At 38.5% G+C, this 9,363-nt stretch overlaps 1 pseudogene; it reads right to left on the reverse strand.

Annotated features, from left to right (window-relative positions):
• Positions 1-1,269: 1,269 nt before the first annotated feature.
• LOC148011456 (uncharacterized) lies at positions 1,270-2,247 on the reverse strand (annotated as a pseudogene).
• Positions 2,248-9,363: the final 7,116 nt, after the last annotated feature.

The raw sequence follows: 9,363 nt of genomic DNA on the forward strand, positions 1-9,363 counted from the left end.
AAGCTGACTACACCTCTCTTCAAATTCTTGTATCAATTCTGAAGCAGCTAGCATGTAGACCCACTCTCCGAATGACTGCCGTGTAGCCATCCGAAAGTCCTCAAGAAAATACTCCTCTTTTAGGGCCTTCTTAAAATCTTGCCAATGCGAATTTTGAAGGAAAAGATCAGTCACTTTTACCCTCAAGGAAGGTGTGACAAGGTGAAGAAAATATTTACTCATAAGTCCTGTCGGTACTCCAAAAAATCCCATCTTAATCTCATACGTCTTCAAATAAGCCGATACATTACGGCCATCAAATAGCTTCTTTTCATTTTCAACTGCTTCAATCGCCTTAGTCGCGCTGATTGCATTCTCTTGCTCCGATTATAGTTACCTTTGCTGAGACAACTGTTGTTGATGTAACTGCTGCTGCTGCTGCATATACAATTGTGTCTACTGATTTTGAAGCTGCATATACATAGACATATTCTGCAAAATCTGCTTTAAATTATCCATAGAAGTACTTGAAGTAGAAGTCAATGATGGATTCGAACAAAAGGACAAAGCAGGAATCGTAGAAGGGGCTGAAATTGATGCTGAAGTGTCTCCATCCTGAAATTTTTTTAAATGTGACGCTTTCATGTCAGGTTCAACAAGGATGTCGAAGGGTTTTCGAAAGAAAAGTCACAACCACTGAGGTCCTTGAGAAATTCCAAGATAGAAGATTAATCAAGCGAATAAGCAAGATGAGAAAATGATGTCAAGTCTGTGTTTTTATTTCTGCCAATAACTGAAGACGAATAGAAAGCCAAATTAGCTTGCAGTGGCAACCTCCACAACACCTTCTCCACTACTAGTCTCATGATTTCTATTGATTTGGACTAATCCTGCATCAGAATTTTCCCCAAAATAATTGCGAAGCCTTGACTTCTTTGAAGGGGAGCTGTTCTTACTTAGAAATGATTTCTCTTTCTTGTTGCAAATTGGTTCATGCTTACATTCCAACAACTCTTCAGAAGATTGATGAGACAAACAGCTTTCTAGCTTAGCAACTCCCTCTTTTACATCAGAAGAGCTGAACTTTATTGTGACAACATGATCTTAGCTTTCTTGCTTAGCAACTCCATCTTTTACATCAAAAGAGTTGAACTCTGTTGTGACAACATGATCTTTTGATTTAGACAGGTAATTATTGTCTATGTTCAAATCCACAACCATATCCTTAACAAAAAACTCCTCAAAAGGCCGGTCTCTAGAAGACCCTTCTTTTTCCACATCAAGAATGCCCTAGCCTGGTTCCGCAACCTCTTTGAATGCACTTGATTGTAACCATGATGAGCTTACTCTCTTTTCCACACAAACAAAATGATGATCAGCTTGAATGGTCTCATCATTAGATGTTGTGTAGGACTTTGACAAGCTCGAGACACTGTCAACGTTCACTTCTGTATTGAGATAAACATTGACCTTCTTCTTGACAAGCCATCCGAGGGTTTTCTTGGAGGCTTTGGGCTCCAATAATTCAATGAGCTTGTTATCATTGTGGACAAGGGCAACTTTCTTCTCAGGACAATCAACGACAATGTCCCCAGCGAATTCCACACCAAGAGGTCCTCCTCCAATGATCAAGACACTGTTCGCCTCATTCAACTTTTTCTTCTCAGATTGAAAATGCTGAATGCATTTTGTTTTCTTGGCAGGTCCGGTATGGACAAAACCTGTAGAGATGATAAGGAAATCAAAAGGCAATGTTTTGCCAATGGTAGTCACAACCTCAGTGATGGAGGCATTCTCTGCAAAACCTTCCACGTGCCTGCCTTTCTATAGGTATTCCGAATGAAGAATGAGACACTTTTCGTCAAAATCAGGCTAAACAATGGATCTTAGTCGGCCATTCGGGATTTCAAGGTGATTCTTCTTGCTCAAGTGAGAAATTGCTTCCTTAGAACCCACACCTTTAGATAGAGAAATTTACAGAGTCCCATTTCATCTACACCAGGAAGGAGAAATTCCTAGCTTCCGATGATGTGTGCGAGCGCACATACACACCCAGAGATGTACTTATGGGTTAATAAGAACAACATCGCTATGATGTTGGAGAAGCTTCGTAGTGAAGGCACCACTGATGCCCCCTGTGATGATTATATCATCTGTATCTGATTGGATTGCACAGACTGGTTCTCTGTCTTCTTTATTTTCATATTCGTTAGCTTCTGGTGATGTGTCCTCATGAGACTCCGCTTCATCACTGCCAGAAACCTCCATTCAGACGCATCTATTTGTGTTACTAATGTCTTGCAAAGGTTGATGGATCGTTGGTACCTTGCAAAATATAATGACTGCCAAGACAAAAAAAAATTGCTCTTTGATCACCCTCTTTAAGAGGAATCAAAAGCAAGTCAAAAGCCTCATGATCTTTCACTATTTTTAGTCAAATGCCTCTCCTTTGATAGATGGGATCTATTGCTACATCACATATGGTTGCAATAAAAGCACCATCAGACACTGCACGCCTAAAAAACCAACAAGTTTCTTCTCAGGTCCCGAAGCTAATGAAAAGTCTTTTCCTAATAGTCTGCAAAAGGCATGGATTCAATATTCCCTTCCTTGACTACTCGCAGAGTTCCATATTCTCCAAAAAGGCTTGATAAGTTTGTTTTTGTGATAAACATTAAAGCCTTGGACATCCATATGCTCCTTGGCTTCTTTTACAGACCCTATTGTCACAATGGCTTTCATTTGAAATGAATCATGTTAATGTGCTGTCTCATGTTCATCATTATGCTGCCCACCTCCATGGGGTCTGTAGGTGTACTTTTGGATGAACATCAAATCATCTACTAAACAGTGATGTTCGATCTCTAGCCCACACAAAACAAAAATGCAAACACAATGACTAAGTATGCACAAAGTAACAAATGTCACACACACAATCTTTTTGGTGGATTCCACACCTCAGATGCGTAGCAACACAACAACGGTAGCGGTGGCGGTAGTGGTAGTTGGAGATTAATTTCTTATTTTCTTGTTTATTGTTTTTTGTGGTTGTCGTAGTAGTGGTAGTGGTAGCGATAGTAACAGTGGTAGTTATTATTTAATTTCTTATTTTCTTTTTTGTTGTTGTTGTAGTAGGTGTAGTAGTAGTAGTAGTAGTGGTAGTGGTAGTGATAGTAGTAGTTGTTGTTTAATTTCTTCTCTTCTAGTTTGTTGTTGTTGTGGTAGTCGTAGTCGTGGTCATCGTTGTCATAGTTGTGATCGTAGTAGTAGTACTAGTAGTAGTAATAGTAGTTTTCTTGTTTGTTGTAGTAGTAGTAGTAGTTTTTTTTTTTCTTTTCTTGTTTATTGTTGTTTAGTTTTGTTGTTTGTTGTTGTTGTTGTTGTAGTAGTAGTAGTATTTTCTTTTCTTTTCTTATTTGTTGTTATTATAGTAATAGTAGTAGTAGTTGTTGTTGTTGTTATTGTTTTTTCTTCTTTTCTTGTTTATTGTAGTGGTAGTGGTTTGTTGTTGTGGTAGTCATAGTCGTAGTCGTGGTTGTAGTAGTAGTAGTCGTAGTAGTAGTAGTGGTTTTCTTGTTTGTTTGTTGTTATTGTTATTGTTGTAGTAGTAGTTTTGTTTCTTTTCTCGTTTATTGTTGTTTAGTTTTCTTGTTTGTTATTGTTGTAGTAGTGGTAGTAGTTTCCCTTTTTCTTTTCTTGTTTGTTTGTTGTTGTTGTTGTTGTTTTTGTAGTTGTTGTTGTTATTGATTTTTCTTCTATTCTTGTTTATTGTGTGGTAGTAGTATAGAGAGAGAGAGTTGTTGTGATGTTCATAGTCGTCGTAGTCATGATTGTAGTACTAGTACTAGTAGTAGTAATAGTAGTTTTCTTGTTTGTTGTTGTTGTAGTAGTAGTTTTTTCTTTTCTTTTCTTGTTTATTGTTATTTAGTTTTCTAGTTTTTTGTTGTAGTAGTAGTAGTAGTAGTAGTAGTATTTTTTTCTTCTTTTCTTGTTTATTGTTATTGTAGTAGTAGTAGTTGTTGTTATTGTTTTTTTTTTCCATTTTTTTCTTGTTTATTATAGTGGTAGTGATAGTGGTGGTCATAGACGTAGTCGTAGTTGTCATAGTCGTGGTTGTAGTAGTAGTAGTGGTTTTCTTGTTTGTTGTTATTTTTATTGTTGTTGTTGTTATAGTAGTAGTAATAGTTTTTTTTTTCTTATTTATTGTTGTGTAGCTTTCTTATTTGTTGTTGTTGTTGTTGTAGTGGTAGTAGTAGTAGTTTTTTCTTATTTTCTTGTTTGTTATTATTGTTGTTGTAGCAGTAGAGAGAGATATATATTTTATTAAAGGAAATGAGAGAGGGGGAGGAAGAGAAAAAGAAAGAAGGAACGAGAGAGAGGGAATAAACATACAACATAATAAAGAAAGAGAAAAAGAGAGAGAGATAAAAGGAGAGGAGATAATGAATGGATAAAAAACAAAGAGAGTGGTGGCGAGGTGCGGTGCAATACCACAAGATGGGAAACACTTCGACATATGTTAATTTGTAGGTGGGTGGGTGGAGACCGTATATACGTTAATTTATGCTGAGTTACAAGAGAAAAAATCCCTTCTCAAACAATCTAAGAAAGAAAGAAAAAAAGATAACAAAAACAAATTGTTTATCATAACATAGACAAAATGGAAAATGATGAAGGTCGTGATGTTCAAGATCGCGAGGTGTATCTTAATCAGCGCGTCCCATGTCCTTCCTCACAATGTAAGCTAGCAATTAGACAAAAACGTCAATTGTCTATAGAACATGTACGACGCTTCAATGACTTTCAATCTAAGATCATTGATCAGGGGATCTTGGATTTTGAGCAAACGATAAGAAATGTTAATATTAATCATGCATTGTTATCGCAAGCTAATTGAATACCATATACAAAAAGATTGGGTGTGGCTGGAAAATTTTCTATCTAGGGAGGGGACGTCGTTGTCCCAAGGAGGAGTGCGCCCTTTGCGGCCGATTAGAAGAGTTCATGGGTGTGTGATGGATGGAGTGCCTAAGCCAATTCACCACTTGGAAGGTACTACCCAATCTATACCGTCAATACCAGAGGAGACAGATAGCCTTCGAGACTTACCTACAATCTTGGAGCTTGAGATGGAGACAATGATCGATGCATTGATTCCCATGGCCGATGCCAAGACTTCTGATCCGCTTAGACAGGAAGCAGCCATACCATTATATGATGAGTGCCGAGTATCTTGCGTGAAGACACTGTTTGCACTCCTAAGTGTGCAAGAAAAATACGGGTAGAGTGATGCGAGTGTGACCGAGTTGATCAGGAACCTTGTACGTATGCTTCGTTGATTTCTTTTCGACACTATCATTAAAAACATTTGTGCTTTTTCAAGGTATTTTATAAAATTTTTCAAGTTACTAAAGTATCATATATTACCACTTGTTGCCCATGGTATCATCAACGAAGGAAAAACTATGCTATCTCTTAGCATAAATGCATTTTATGTTATTGAGAAAATATAATCACAGCTTGATTGGTTAGCTATGGTGAAAATTTTAACAATCTTTTAGTAAATTTGTCTCTTTCAGTTGTGGAGTAGTAGCACACTTCCCAGAAGTCAGTGTAATGTAAATGTAGATTTGGATTGTTTGCATGAATTATTGTATATTTAAAATTTTGGGAGAGAGAGAGAGACGGAACTACTCACCATGAGCAAAGAGAGAAGTACTTGTTGCAACGCATATCATAATCTAATGTAAGACAAGTTCTATCAATCTAGAGTATTTACATAATGTAAATGGTATACAAACACACACATATATATACATACATAAACATATACACATAGATGAAGAGAGAGAACTCTTTACAAGTAAAGGGAGATATATTTGTTACAACATGTTGTCAAGCGTTTTTGCGAAAATTGAAAACCCCTAGTCAAATTGAAGTTCGTTTTTTTTTTTGTTACCTAAGTTGTTTGCACGTTTCTTTGTTTTGCTATTTTGTAATTGGAGTTCTTATGTTTGTCTAGCTTAGGATTTGTTTTTGTCATTTTGTTTGATTTGTTGAGTATGAAACTTGATAGCTTTGGTCGAGTTTGGTATTCTTTTGGACAGGCTCAAGCTGGAGCTTGCTAAGTAGCTGCCAAACATTGTGGAACAAGGTTTGATTTCATGTTGACACTCTTGTACATTACGGGGATGATGGGTTCACGAGCACTTCACGATGCACTTTGTTTAATGGACTGCACTCGGGGATTGTCTCCTGTTCTTACCAAATACTTCCATGCCAAGGGTTGGGATTATGCACGTTTTGCACCATCCTTGAGCCACTAACACGGCATGAGGCCCACTACAGCTATATGTAGTAAATCTTAGTTGCACGTGCACTTCAGAGAGCTCCTGTCATTGAACATGCATATTTCTTGCTCTTGCTAAGAGTTAAGAGGTGAGGTTAAGGATTAAAATAATCAAGGAACTTTGTTTGCACTTTGTGTGAGGCACGAGAACATGTAGATAGGGTAGGCACAATATCTTCAAGTGCGTCCATATTTCTTCCTATAAGCATCGCTTGAGTGTTTGCATAGCATAAATTCCAATTTGCATATCTTCTTAAATCATGGTATATGGGCACAAAGTTCTATTCCAAAGCATATACTTCTTAGGGCACATTGCACAAACAAAAGCCAAAAACATATAAAACAAATTATCAGTTATTGAAGGCTTCAGGAGCATGTCAAGGTGGCTTTTTATGGTGATGTGTGTTCTTTGCAAGCAATCACCACAGAAGAGCCCTTTTCTTGATGTCTTCTATGGTAAATGCATGGATCATGAACTTTTTGGCTTCTAGCATTTCTTATACAATAATTAGGGCAACTTATAGTAGCAGCAATGATGGGTAAGGGTGTTCAGACTCGTATCCTGCTACGGGATGCAAAGAAAGCTATCAGCTTATTTGGCAAAGAAAACTTTGACAAAATGCAGTTTCATTGGAGATACAAGGAATATAGAGAAAGTGGACCCTTCTCTTTTTTCAAGGTATAAATGCAAGGTTAAGCCCAAGTGAAGATGAAGAGCATCGAGATCAAGAAGAGTACAGAGACGAAGCGGGCAAAGAAGACCACCATGAAGTCCATCAAGGAAGAAGGCATGATGATCAAAATATGAAGCCAAAGCTAGTGCCAAAAAAAAAAGACAAAGCTAGGATCAACAAACCAAGACCAGGAAAATTGAAACACAAGCCGTAGGTCATGTTGCTTGCCAATCTGACACAGTTAGAAGCTCGAGCTAGATGTTTGCCACAAGTCTAAGAGTCAGACAAATTAGAAGGTCTATTCGTGCGGAAGCTTGTGGTACTCCTTGAAGCCTTGAGAGGAGGCTGGGCACAGGGCTTTTTGGGCAGTGAATGGACCTAGAATCCTTCAAGTGGGATGTGAAGATGAGGAGGATCCTCCTTCTATAGTACAAAACAAAGGTACTGAACATCAGCTTGAACTTCCTGGTGGGTCTCCTGGCATCAAGGATCCTGTTTGGTATGACATACAAGAGGACAAGGTGCAGAATATGGTGGGCTGTATGGGTCGGAGTAGGCGTACGGATTGTATGGAGATAGATATGGCATAAGTCAGATGCGTGGAGGAGCCCCTAAAAAGGCTAGTTTGGGCTAGTTGTGTGAGAGGAGGAGAACAGAAGAGCGTATGGCGCACGGTGGGGGGGGAGGCCCCGCTCTCATCCTCCTCTTTCACAAGAGGAGCTACTGCTGGCAACAGAGGCCTCGAGGTGTGCCACAGAGATAGCGAGAAGAAGGCCAAGATCATGTCCATCTTAGCAAGGCTCTACTAGTGGAGGTAAAGGATGCTCAACAGAAGAGAGTGGAAGACTAGAAGAAGCAAGCTGAACTCCATGGCCGTGTTGAATTTGAATGGAGGATTGCACTTCGATATCGAAAAGTTAAGTTCTTTGAGAGGAGGAAGATTGAGCGAGCTATTTAAAGGTGGACGGATGGCGGAACGTGAAGCAGTCGTGGCCAAGATGGAAGCTGAAGCGTGGATTAATATTGAGCCCTGTAAGACTGAACTACAGAGAGCACAGGCTGATGCTCAAAATCTTCATGTATCTCGTCAAGAGTTAAATGCACATGTGCATCAACTAACAAAAGAGCTAGTGAGGGCTCGCACTGATGCTCAGCACGTTCCAACCATGGAAGCTGAAATGAAAAGCCTCAGGTAGGAGGTTCAACGTGCAAGAACTGCATTTGAGTTTGAGAAGAATGCTAATTCACAGAATTGCTAGAGTAGAGAGGTGCAATGGAGAAAAACCTTGTGTTTAAGGCTAGAAAAGTGGAGAAACTATGTGCAGAATTAAGAGAACATGGTGGCATACGCAGATCGCAAGCAATTTCGGCTATCTACACACGCAGAAGATGGTGGTTGTTATGAAGAAAACAACGATGATTTGAGAAGCAAGAAATAATGGCAAACGGCCGAAGAAGGTAAGATGGGCAGCCCGTTAATTCAGGATGCCTGTAATAAGTCAAAAGCAAAAGGGCGGTATATCAAGCGTGTTAACTTTAAAAGCTATCCATAAAAGCATAAGCTTTTAAGTTTAGTCTTAACATTTTCAAAGCAAAACATATAAAAAAGCCTAACGTGTGTGCGAGTAGAAAAAAACTATATGCAGAGGATTGGTGGAGACTCGAGGAGGCCACAAACTCTCCAAGACAATGGCAACCATAGTGGGAGGTAGCGAGGCACGATTGGAGATAGGGGTCATGCATCATCTGGGGACTAGCAACCATAGAACTTATTTGGAGGAATTTGTAAGTTTTCTTTTGGTTGTTCTCACTTACCTATTTGGAATATCACTTATACTAATAACCTTATTTTTAATAATGCTACTTTTTTTTTGCAATACTCCATCGTAAACCATGATCCTATAGGTTTGGAAACTCACTATGTAGAGAGACGTGGTCTCACTACACTCATCCATAGATTGTATGTGTATGGTGGCCCAGTAAGTCAAGGCTCTTTCTTTTTTGAAGTTATTTTTCTAGCAAAGATTGTATTCAAATAGGGGGAGATGCCCAAGAATTTTATCTTTCATTGATTAAAAAAACTAATAAGCCACTTTCAATTGTATGCGTTATTCCTAGATTCTTCATTGTATATTTAAATCGTCATGTTCATTAATGAATCTCTATCAGTTAGAGCATTGGCTATAAAACAATCTTTAATCTAATATCTTGCTCCTAAGTTCTTGAATTCAAAATAGCATTAGCCTTATTTATCTCCTTTACATATTTTGGAACTATGGTTGGCTTTGATGCAAACACCAAATGGGAAGTCTATACTCCCCTTCATTTGAACAACATTCTTTCTTCTATGCATTGGTTGTG

The sequence above is a fragment of the Lygodium microphyllum genome, chromosome 28 (genome assembly GCF_053477565.2).
Source record: "Lygodium microphyllum isolate KBCC chromosome 28, Lygodium_microphyllum_v1.1.10, whole genome shotgun sequence".
Taxonomy (NCBI): domain Eukaryota; kingdom Viridiplantae; phylum Streptophyta; class Polypodiopsida; order Schizaeales; family Lygodiaceae; genus Lygodium; species Lygodium microphyllum.